We start from the raw sequence: 12,669 nt of genomic DNA on the forward strand, positions 1-12,669 counted from the left end.
AAATCATCGTATTATTACGCCGTTTAGATTTGCCTAATGTAATACGATTATCCTACAAAACGTTACTCGATTGCTGTTCGGAGTCCTGTTTTTCTGTTACAGTAGTATACAGAGCGTTGCCGCTGGCGCACTTCACCTTGAGAAAGCGTGTCCGCTGGCGCACTTCACCTTGAGAAAGCGTCGTTTCTAGCGCACCTCACAGTTTGAGAAAGAGTAAACACAAATCGAAGCACCCCAGCCCTAACTCGATTGCGTACTTCTTGTAATTATGCTAGCATAAATACAGCGAAGGTCAAACCCAGGACAACGGCAGGAGCCAAAGACGGCCGCCCCCCCCCCGCGCCCGCGAGCCAGCCGTCGGGGTATATTATTTAGAGAGATATACTCTCATAGAGTAATTCAAACGTTCGACAGCCATGAGGCAGGGTAAGGACAAATGTGCGTGGCTTCTACCCGGAAAGCTCACCACATGTGAGCACTATTAAAAGGGCCACCTAAGATCCAACGAACAACAATGTTTGTCGGAGCTTTTTTCAAAGCTTCAGGATGATGACTAACGTCAAAGTGGTAAATAGGAAAGAGCTTTGCGAAGTCTCCTAAGTTTACTTGAGAGCCTGTATCCGGGTCGCTGTATTTCATCGCAGCGTCTAAGAACATCATGTAAGCTCTGCTGTAATTTCTTTCAGCACCTGTGTAATTGACTTCAAGCTCTTCTTCAGGATACTTGTGATTGTTATTAATCCGCGCATGAATCTAACGCAAATTAGCATTATCAAACACATGTATAGTTTGTTCTTGATTGTCTGAGCGCTCTGCATCTTGGAATGCTACGAAGATGTGTGTTGGTAGCTCTTCACTTCCGTTTGTCGTCACAAGCCGTGAAACGGTTGTTTGACCTCTGGTAAATACGACCTTGCTCAAAGTATAGCATGCGTGTGTAACCAGCAACCAACTTGCTTTCTATCATAGTTTTAACTTCGATCGAAGGTCTGATGAAAGAATCCCAGAGCGAAAGATGTTTTATCTGAAATTTTCCAGCATCTACCCCATTTGCTCTATGAAGCGAGTTTTCAGCAGAAGCGCGAGTGAGATTCAGATTGAACTTTATACCTATGAAAGCGGAATCAATGTCTTTGGCGAAGCCTAGGATGTCAGCGAGGGGAGGCATCATGGTAACGTCTTTGGCGCCCGCGCAGAGCTGGCCGTTGAGGTTTAAGTTAAAGTTAGCCCGGAAGTTGCCGCCATTCAAAGCGACACCGTTACCTACATTAGCAGCAGGAAGCAACTGAGCGTTAGTTCTGTTTACATACTTATTAGAAACAGCCCCACTGGTAGCTCCAGTGTCGCGGTACCAGAAAGCACTCGTGGCGGTTCTCCTGGACGAATCATCCAAATCAGTTACAAGCTGCATGATCGTGTTGACAGTTGAAGTATACTGACTTATTTCTTCAACGGTCTTGTTGTTAACCTGGATCTGGACCGTCTTAAACAGGCTCCAGCCACCATTTGCCAGAGCGACATTGTCGGCGGCATCATAATTGGTGCCATCGTTCTTTACCACGCGACCTCGAACTTCAAGAACGGATCTGTGAAGCCATATAAGCTGGTCAACGTTCTCAGTGTTGATATTGATATTCTTACTATCGAAATTTGGATCGCGGGAAGAACTCTTTCGTACTGTAGACGCTCCACAGAGCGGTCAACGATGGGCTCGTCAAAGAGTCGAAGTGCTGGAAATATCATATCCGTAGCCATTCTTATGATAGTTTGTAGTTCGTACAGTATATCTATTATAAAAAATTTGCGTCTACCGATCATCAGAGCAATGTAGTTTAATTATGATTTCTGATATTTAGTCTGATGTGATATTTAGGCATACATCATGCCGTTACCTGACACGAGGTTGCTTAGAATACCTAAGTCTTGAGAAGTCAGCTGCTGCTTAGGAAGGCTTTCAGCGCGCGATACTAGAGCTTTTCTAACCTCAGAAGTCCCAACCAGCTAATTAAGTTTAGATCTAGCTTCTTTCGTTAAAGCAGTGCGAGCACTTTTTGCGCGCGTATTTGCAGATGCACGTGATTCAGCTTTTCTTGCCACTCCTTTAACGTCTCCGCGCGCGAGATCGGCAACAAGACTGCTTACGTTTTCAGGCGAGAACTGCTCTTTTGCAGTTGATATAACAGCCTTTTTGGCTGCTGTAGCCGAGTCACGAATTGCTTTTTTACCAGCCGCCACTGCCACATTTTTGATTTTTGAAACAAACTTGCCTACGCGAGATCCTAAGGCTGCAGCAGCTGACTTCCCCGCACTGAATAGCGCACACTTTGCCTTACCAGCAAGGCCCACGAGGTTTCCAATCAATGACCCCCCGACAATTTTTCGACGAACTATACCACGTCTAATCATAGGAACTATCATTTTGCCTAGTATATTATATATGGAAACTAAGCCAATATGGCAACAGCTTCTGAATCGGAATTCGCTTATGAGCGTGTATGATCACATTTTTGGACGGATGTTTAAAGTGTAAGTTACTTACTCACCATTTAAATCAATCTTATTTCCTGACTGATTTGTGATTTCCATTCTCACTTTATTAATAAGGCTAGTTTTTATGAGTGGTAAGTAGGTCGGTAGACTAGGACTTATTTCCAACAAACGTCCTGGTCCTCGGTTAGGAGTAAACGATTTAATAACATCACTAGGATTCCCGTTTACTATACTTGAATTAAAATGCGAGCAGTGAATATGGATCTTCTGTACATCTGTAATGTTAATTCGATTCTGACTTAAAGTCTTTCCTCTAGTAATATCATCTCCACCAACAGCAAACCCAAGAATAGGGCCCATGCTGTTATATGTGTCAAAGGAAACTACAAGGTCACCTTTAATAGTAATCTCAGATTTAGATGTGGGAATATTTACTGAGAGCACAAAGGGTGGGTCACGTCTTGCGGTTTCATCTTCATGTGCGAACTTTACCCCCAAAGCTTCCATAGCATTTTCAATAGCTTGATTGATATCGGGAATGTTGTAAGCGCCTGGGGGTATTGTGATTTTTTGCCGTTGAATTGGAGTCTGTTTAAGCTCTTCTCTCTTTGCACCATCAGTATCACCAAAGTTTCCATTTCTAATCTCAAACTCAAGTTGATTGTTTTTAGTAGTGACATTTTCCCACGAATTCCACAAACTAGCTTCAGTAAGAGCCACATGATATTTTTTGTTACCCTCTAAAGGTATAGGTGGCCTAAAGTCAATTTGAAAGTCATTCGCTTCTCCACCGTGCGCCGCAATGGCTCTTGTTGAGTCTATCTCAATGCTAATTTCGTCTTCTAATACTCCAGTCATTATGGTTATATCGACAATGAACAATAGATCTGTATAATATATAAGAAGAAAATTTTTAACGCACGTATTTATTTCTAACTTTTCGGTAATAACTTTTCGATATCGCACTTTCGTCTAGCTGTTTTGTTAGGATCGCTTCAATATCGTTTTTCAACTCACGAGAGTCATTACCAGCCTCTACAGACTTGCAGGAAAGGTGAAGGCAGTCGATAAGCTCTGATGGGCTATTATAATAGTGCACTCCAGTTCCTGTTCGTGTTGTTTTAAAGAGTCGTTTGGGGTGACTTCTTCTTTTTTCTTTCAGAACATTGTAACGTTCGAGGTTTTTTTTACATAGATCTCGGTTAGCTGGAGAAGCGGTCCTTCATGTAGACGGGCCGATAGATTTTCCTAGATTTTCAAAATCTACGTCGTTTATATACTCACCAGCCTCCAACCGAACAAGAAAATTTGAATTCTCTATAGCCTTCCAAGATGGTTTGTCTTTTGTTAAAAGGACTAGATCATCTAGCCGTTGGGCAAGCTGCTGTTGAGTGTCCTCAACCGCTTGAGTGACTTCTTGCAACCCTTCAATTTCTTTGTCTTGTTTTTTGTTAATAGCTTCTGCTACAGAGTTTTCAGCATTGACAATTGGTTCAGACGCCCTTTCAAAGAATTCTCCTTCGTGCTGTCGAGACACTTTGAAATCGACTTGGCGCCGCTTGAGTTCCGCGCGGTTTTTTACAAACTCTTGGACTTATTTTTCGCGCTCTTCCATAGATGCAACTGACCTGAACATACTTGAACTTCAATCTCAAGATAGATGAAGATAGATAAATGTTTTTTATCTTACTATATAATAGGACAAAAAAATGGACGACCCATATGGTGTAATGAAAAATTATAATCTACCTGAAATACAGTCGGTGCTAGCATCTATTGATTCACAATCTCAAAATAATAAACCGCATTTCACCCTGCCGGCGTCTGTTTAAAGTGATACAGAGGAATCGAATGAAGAGTCACGTGATACAAAAAAAATCGTCTATAGATCCTCGCGAGAAGTCACGTGATACAGAAAAATCGTCAATAGATCCTCGCGAGAAGTCACGTGACTCTCATTTTAATTAGGTAAGAACGTATATGTATAAAATCTGTTCTAAACACAAAATGCCATTCAACGAAATTCAATGCAACTATATTAGCCGTATGGCGGCTGATATGTCTTGGTCTACTGGAAAGCCTTTAAATTACCTCTCCTTCATAGCAAATTTCGTTCCGATTTGTCAAAAATACGACGCCTCGGGTTGTCCTGCTGAAACCGTCGAAGCTATAATGCAGGCGGTTACTCCTCATCTTCCAAAATATAAAAGAGCCAACAAGAATAAGTCTAATGATGTCTTCAAAGAATGGATTACCGCTTCGGGGCTACCAGAATTCCGTCAAAACGCTTCCGATAGCGAATAGGAACCTCCTCTGCAGTACGATCGATTACAAAGTAGCCGTACTTCTTTTCAGTGGCTTCATGGTAAGCCGCCGCTAGCTGCTCTTTTGTAATACCATCAGCGTGGTCAGCTGCGATTTCTCTCACGTCGCGCTGGTGAAGAGCTCTCGTAAGCACAATACAGCCGGTATTTCGTCGAATATACTTGGGGACGTCATAGTAGCTTTGCGCTAAGTATATGGCTGTGACATTCTTATGTCAACTTGCTGAGAAATACTTTTTGATTGGGTTTAAGCTTTTTGAATCGAGCCGAATATCGTCAAAGACTGCTGTCTCTGTATAAGTGTCCAACTCCTCTACTGGAATTACATCATCAGGCTCTCTCAATTTATGAGTGCCATATTATATCAAATCACATCAGACTAATCATATCACATCAGACTAACAGACCAATTTTTTCTGCATCTATATATAATCCTGCGAGAAAATGGAAACTGCAAGCGCACCTCCAGTCGAGCCAGTAGACGTTCCTAGGCCAGTACCACGGATATATCTGGATTTAAAAGGTGAATATGAATACCAAGGAGTAGAAGACGTTCTTTCACCCCGTTCATCAATCGAAACGAGCGACTTTCGCCTTGTTTGCATTTTTAACATTGAGTCAAACTCCGCCAAGAGTGTGACGCTCGTCATAAGCTGCGTAAGAAATACACACGCATTACTTCGACACTCGACACCTTATTTGCTGCATCGAGTGCCTTTACAGTCGTGACAGGAACTGGAGGTATTGCTCTCACTCAATCTGGTGTGGGCGCCCCGGCTGGGGCCGCTCTTGAAGCTCTTGCTGTCGCTGGCGGGTTGATCTCAGGTGTTGGGCATGTTCTTTGTAAAAAGTTTAATAAAAAGGCTAAACAGCACGACCGCATAGCCCAAGCTGCTGCGACGATTTTGTTGGTGATATTATGTCACGTGCTCTCAGTGACAGCCGAGTCTCACATGAAGAGTTTGAACAGGTTCTAGATCAAATGCAGCGTTTTAACGAGCGTAAACGCGTTATTCAAGATGAATTCGATGCTCCGATGCGTAAGAAACACGCTGCCGAAGTAGCTTCTCTACTCAAAGAGATGAAAAAGACAAATAAGAACTTAGAGCGTGAAAAATTAGAAGCTGTTGCCGCCGCTGCTGAAAGCGCATGCCGTGAAGGTGAAGCTCAAGCTTTCAAAAAAATCGTGGGTCTAGCTGGTGGCTCGTTATAAATTTCTCTCGCAGTCAAATATAAATCCAGTAATTAATAAAAAAAATTTTCTATTATATATAGTAAGTATTTAAACGTCGCATCAAACTAAACATTGCATCAAACTAACCGTCGCATAAAACTAATGGCAACATTAGTAATCGGTGGAACTGATGATGGCCGTCTTTGGCTCCTGCCGTTGTCCTGGGTTTGACCTTCGCTGTAATTATGCTACCATAGTTACAAGAAGTACGTAAGCGAGCTAGGGCTGGGGCGCTTAGATTTGTGTATACTCCTTCTCAAACTGTGAGGTGCGCTAGAAACGACGCTTTCTCAAGGTGAAGTGCGCCAGCGGCAATGCTCTGTATACTACTGCTGCGATTAAAAAGGCGACCGCAAAACTTACCATTGGACATGGTCAGTGAGCGCTTTCTTGCGCAATTTCGGCATTTTTGGCCACAGTGACGTAATTCTAAATAGTGTCCAACCAATTAAAGCTCACAATTTTGATCACCTGATTGTGGTAGATCATAGTTGGACACGGTTGCGCAATATTTATTGCGCAATTTCATAGTAATTCGACTGAATTAAAAATTACTTAATCCTATTATCGACTTATGCGTGCCGTGCGTGTTGTCAGTTTATATTCGGACAATATTCTCGACGATTCCGGTTAAAAACATGGATTCCATTATAACTCGAAGGATATCACTTCACTAGTGAATTAATATTGCTTCGCGAACAATGCGAAAAAGCTATTTCTGAGGGACAAAATCGTGTAGGTAATTGTAAACAGATTACAGTGCAGCTGTGCGAATTTTGAAAACTACAGTTTCCTAAGAGTCAGAGAGAACGATCAAAATCCAAGGCTCCTTTTCTTAATTATTTCATGTAAAAATATTTATAAGTCTTCTATTGTTTTAGGCTAGGATACAGGATGATAGTATATTCATGATTCTAGGTAACTATATTATGCATTTCTTGGTCTGGCAAAAAATTGAATAATGCTCGATGAATTGATTAATTGTGTGTTTTACAGTGTTTTCAAGCTATGATATACCTAAGAAACCTAACCATTAACCTTACAAAGGAAATCGTCTACCAATAAAGTAACATTATTTATGATAATAGAAGTCATAAAATATGTGTTAGTAATTGGTGTTTGTGTTATTTTATAAATATGGTTTCACTATGTCTTCATGTGACATCAAAGTGCTATGATATACTACCTATATTGTTTCGACACTCGACTGTGTAGGAAATCTACTTACTATTTTACACCATTTGGATTTTTATACTAACATCATCAACCAGCTCCACTGAAAACACCTTATTCATGACCTTTTCTCTGATTTATCAAAATATATGTTTATAATATACACTAAGTATTCTTATCATTTTTATGAAGCTTGAAAGTAAATGTAAGTTTGGTATTTATCGCTTTCTTTCTTTGAATATTGCAAATACTTCTCTCTGTTTAATACAATGGCTGATGGGAACTGTGTGTACAATGCATGCTCCATTTCACTGGTAGGGGATAAAAGGTTATCACTCCTTATGTGCTACCTTACCAGCATTGAATTTTTTTAGAATGCTGAATATTATGCTCACCAAAAACATAAGGATGGGATATTTACATGTTTTCAAAATGCATTTGCTTTGTGTTTCTCCGATACTTCCCTTTCAGTATGTGAATAGCACAGCCATATTGCAGCAGCTTTGGGAGAAGCTAAGAATAATGCACACAGTTTTATGCATTCATGAATGATGTGTATGTTCTTATTGGTATCTGTTACATCCTGCATTATTAAATCATACTACCTAATTGCAAATGATTGTTTACCAGATTGGTATTCTCTTTGAACATTGCTTGTATTACCATGTTCCATGCATACTACTTCTTGCACATAGGAAAAAAGATGATGCATTAATTTTTTGTAGTGTATTGTATTGTTCTTTTTACTTTTCATTGCAAAAAATGACGTGCTTCATCTTTCTATTGTTACCAAAGAACACTACTATGATTATGACAATGGATGAAACTGTTTTGATTTGATTATAGAATAAGACTTGGAAAACACAAGTAGTAATCACAGACAAAATTTAAAACTGGCCAAAATTTGCGGATTTTTTTCCTGTTCAGATCATGGATAGGGTTTTCCTATATTCCTTCATATATACTGAAAGCAGGAAATCACTTTTCTGAGAGTTAAATTTTATAAAATTTTATAGGCCGAAGAAAGATCCTAGTGATGGGGGAATCATGTCAAAGATATACACTAAAAACCTAATTCTAATCGAAGATGTTTTTCGTAAAATGTGTCGGGCAAAATTTAAAACCTTATGTGGAAAATGCTGTGTGTTTGACATTTTTATCCATTGTTGAAATATATCTGTAATACAAAACTACGTGTAACAAGTTGTAATCAACCATATTATCATATAAAGTAAATGTACATATTATCATAATGTATAAAAAAAGTAAAATGATGAAGTTTTATTTCTGCTAAGAATAAAATATTATTGACAAATCAAATGATTTACTGAATTACATTATCTTTGATAATTTAAAAATCAAGCCGTAAGATTTTTTTTGAAGTTACATAAAGTTATTGCGTGGATTCCGAAAGACAGTACTGGTGATTGCTACCTACCATGCCACTTGTACTGCCCACCAACCAGAGATGACCGCGATTGCATTAAAATAAAATTAATAAAATCTTATTATGATGTGTTTCCAAAGGAGAGGCAAACCTCGACATACTTTGTAATTAAAAGAAATCTTGAAAAAATCAATATATTGTAAATCTTCACATTTAGTTTTTCTGTTGGGACCGGTTAATCCTTTGGTTAATTTAGCAATAAATTGATGCATTGTAGGAATCAGAAATGTCTGGAATATGATATCGAAATAAAAATTAAGAATCATTTTGTCTCACTCATAATGGATGACGATTTTAGAAAATGACGTCAGATATTGCATTCATGAATTATCATGTTTCTAATCATATATGATTTATCAAACATCAAGCACAGCATAAAGTACCATTTCTTCAATTTCAATGCTTATAATTGTACAATGAATGCAAATTATAAATTATTAGTGAAAACATTTCATTTTTTTAAAATTTTCCTTAGTACAGACTACAGCTAAAGTGAAGTGTTAATCTTTCTCATGACATATATCAGTGAGGAATCATAATCAGATCAGTGCGGTATCCCTCAGAAAATTTAGTGAAGTCACACGGACATTTCCTTTTTGTAAATATAAAAAAATTAATAAGATAATAAAATTATCCATTTCTTTACCACTTTTCTTTAGTGAAACTTTCTTCTTGTGCACACTGTTTAGTCAAGACTCAATAATTGTCATGAACTTTCTTTATTATCCGTACGCTCTCCCTAAAATTACGTTTCATTTGTTTGTGCACTAAACACTCACATTCTTGCATCGTGTTCTCACGTGCTATTATCACCTGCTCACTTGCTTATAAAGACAAATTGTTTGACTGGCTTGAGTGCAAATTGATGGATAATGAATCCTGCTTTTACTAAAATTTATATACATAATACACAGGTGAGCTATTAATAACTTCACTGTCCTTAAGGTTATCTTTAGTTAGGTGTTTTATTAAAAATATTTATAGCATAAATCAAGGAGCATTTAATGTCATCACTTTTCACCCACAGTTAGATAATACCAACAATACATACAATGATTCGTTTGCAGTTAAGTTTGTATTTTACCATAAAAACTGATCTCAGCTCAATCAACCAACTCAATTACCGTATTTTCGGGTATAAGAAAGTGCGGCGTTTATCAAATACTTGTAACTTTAGATGCGGCGCATATTCGGGAGACATGCTTAATCAAGGTAGGTACTCTTTAAAACGAGCTTTCAACTGTGTATTGTGTGTTGTAACAACAACACCTAACAAAAATTTTCCATGGATGTTTTAAAAATTTCGTGCAAAAGAAATCATGTCATAGCTAAATAACATGTAATGAAATTGAATATTCAATGCAATGACGTAGGTACAATAGTGTTTATCACGCCCGTAAAATGACCACTATTGTGTTTGATAGTTTCATCCGTGCCAGCCAATGTTTGCAACGATGGGAAACATCAAGGAAGAAAATTCAGAACATTCTTTACTCTATACAGGCATTGACGTTTTTCAAAAGCATTTTTAAATTCAATGAATGCAGTCAAACTTACCGTAAAAGGACTCCCTTTAGACCATGACTTGGTGTGTTTTTGTCGGAGGTGTCCGCTTATGAGATGCTGGTGGATTATTACAAAATCATAAAAAAAAGTTTAAATATGATTGTTTTGACTGTGTTTTGAAAAATGATTATATGCTTGATAACGACTGAAAAGTCTAACATCTGTACAGTGAAACGTTTGAGTCCATAGACTTTATCAAACAACAAATTCATCATGTATATTTTCATTGTATAGACACAATGCTTAAAGTTCACATGACATGAAATAATTTTCTTTGAGGAACATAAATGCGCAAACCTGGAGAAGAAACTATAGTGGTTCATGAAGAAAAATGAAGGAGACGAAAGAATTTACATGCATTACAAAACAACATCTATTTATATACCGTAATATGTCAATTAGTCGGGATAATTACTTATTTCACTGAAAATAGATCAAGTGCAACCGCTTACAACAGTTTGTAATGTTGTTTGTGAAGGTTGTTTTGGTAATCACCTCCGCTAAGGAAAGGTCGTAAATGTGTCTTCACATACAAGAGGTCTTGGCTTTTGAGAAGTGTCTAAGTTTCTTGACTGTATACGCCTTTTTTCATACTGTATCAACCCTAAATATGGTTTTAAATTATTATATGGTATATTTATGACTATATCAAAATTTTTTATTTAAGTTGTGTGTTTGCTAGTCAAATGATTTTCGACAGATGAGAATAGAAATATGACAATAAAGGTCAGCTTGTATAAAGACGGTGGAGATAGTAGGAGAATAGAAGTAAAACATTAGTGATCGAACATTATAAAGCTAGGACCATGGAGGTTAGGCTCATCTTTGCTCCCATTTCCCTCTGTTTTACGATTAACGTAAATTTCTCAAACTAACAGTTCATTTTCAATCAGTTAAATTCAATTTATTTCCTCGATAAAAAGCAACTTTCAGATTTATGTATATTGATTATGAATATGTTAATTAAGCATTGTGCTTGACTCTTCAATTAGAATATTATCAATAGGTAAATTGAAGACTTGTTAATAGTATTTTGTTTTTTTAAAATTAAATCCAAATGTACCCTATACGTACCTTTTTTCTTAATCTGCCCGTACTCACACGGTCAGCGGCTAATCACTACGTGAAATGTGGTTGTATCTAACATCTTTTAGTAACATCGGGCATCGCATAATAAGGCCTGTTTCAAGCGTTGAATTTTGCATTTTCTCGAATACAATTTGTCGCTCGCGTTTTGCTCACAACAAAGTCTGGAACGCGATAAAGGAAAGGCGTCGTGTAATATTATTGAAAGAATAACAATCAACGTTGAATAAGGGTTGCTGCATTTTTTCAAAACAAAGTAGAAGTGCTTTTACAACAGAGATTTTTAAAATACGTTGCCTCAGACCAGTTAAAATATACAAAGCATGTTCAATTTTTTATCTTCTTTGCTTAGCTTGCTATATAACATGACAATGCAAGTCTGTAATTGTTTACCGTGTTTAAATTTGAGCTTTGCGCCATATTAAAATATCTACTTTTACCATAGATGTAGTAGTCATAGGTACGTACATATTATATGTGTGCGCGTTGGGCCATCATGATTATTCAATATGGCGGCGTCAACATGGCAAAAGATATGAAAATTGTATTACAAAAATGAGGTTTTTCGCAGTTCTTGCCATTGTATTGTATCGAAATTTATCCAATAAAAGTTTATTTGAAAAAGGAACATACAGGGATTATTTTAAGCATGTATTTGAGTGAATTCAATAAAAACTCGCAAAATTATCCACCGATAACAGTTTGTGTAAAATGGTCACTTGGTCAATTCCTGCATTTATTATATGAATGTTTTATGCAGTGCGGTGTTTGCTTAAATTGTCCAGCTAAGTGCGAAGATCATATCTCATTTAATTCCTGCATTTATTGCCAGAAATATTGTACTTTGTTGACATCTAGCTTTTTCAACTTGAGTAGTGTATCATGCTCTTAAAACAGAACAGTCAGACAATTTTACAGGTTCATTTGTCTGCATCGATTTAACATGAACTATTTGCTAATCAGTTGATTAAAGCTCCAATCAATAAATTGTGAATACGAGGAAACTGATTTTTCATACGAAATTGGTCGTACAGCTGTCGTAAAAATGCAATGGATAAAAGTCATATTACAAAGCGCAGTTTAAATACAGATTGCCTTTAAAGTACTTGCACTGACTTTTCCTTTGCATGCATATTTAATCAGTTTGTATCAGTTTTCTTTTCTTTCGATGAAACAACAGCAACACACACCTCTCAATAACGTCCATAGATTGCTTTGTGATGTTTTCTTCTGACGATGTAATTGTTTGGTTCAATAGTCCGTTGAGGATGAATTAATTTCCAGGCATCCAATGCAGTTTTCTTTTGTCGCACCCTCCAAAATAAGACACTGTGTCACATTCAGTTAAT

At 37.5% G+C, this 12,669-nt stretch overlaps 1 long non-coding RNA gene across 1 annotated transcript; it reads right to left on the bottom strand.

The window, feature by feature from the left end:
* Window positions 1–12,141: 12,141 nt before the first annotated feature.
* On the bottom strand, window positions 12,142–12,669 carry LOC124454626. The gene is made up of 2 exons (XR_006951541.1): window positions 12,511–12,669; window positions 12,142–12,207 (listed from the first exon to the last, which is right to left on the bottom strand). It is a non-coding gene; the product is annotated as an uncharacterized LOC124454626 (long non-coding RNA).

This window comes from Xenia sp. Carnegie-2017, unplaced genomic scaffold, assembly GCF_021976095.1.
Source record: "Xenia sp. Carnegie-2017 unplaced genomic scaffold, XeniaSp_v1 HiC_scaffold_3, whole genome shotgun sequence".
NCBI lineage: Eukaryota > Metazoa > Cnidaria > Anthozoa > Malacalcyonacea > Xeniidae > Xenia > Xenia sp. Carnegie-2017.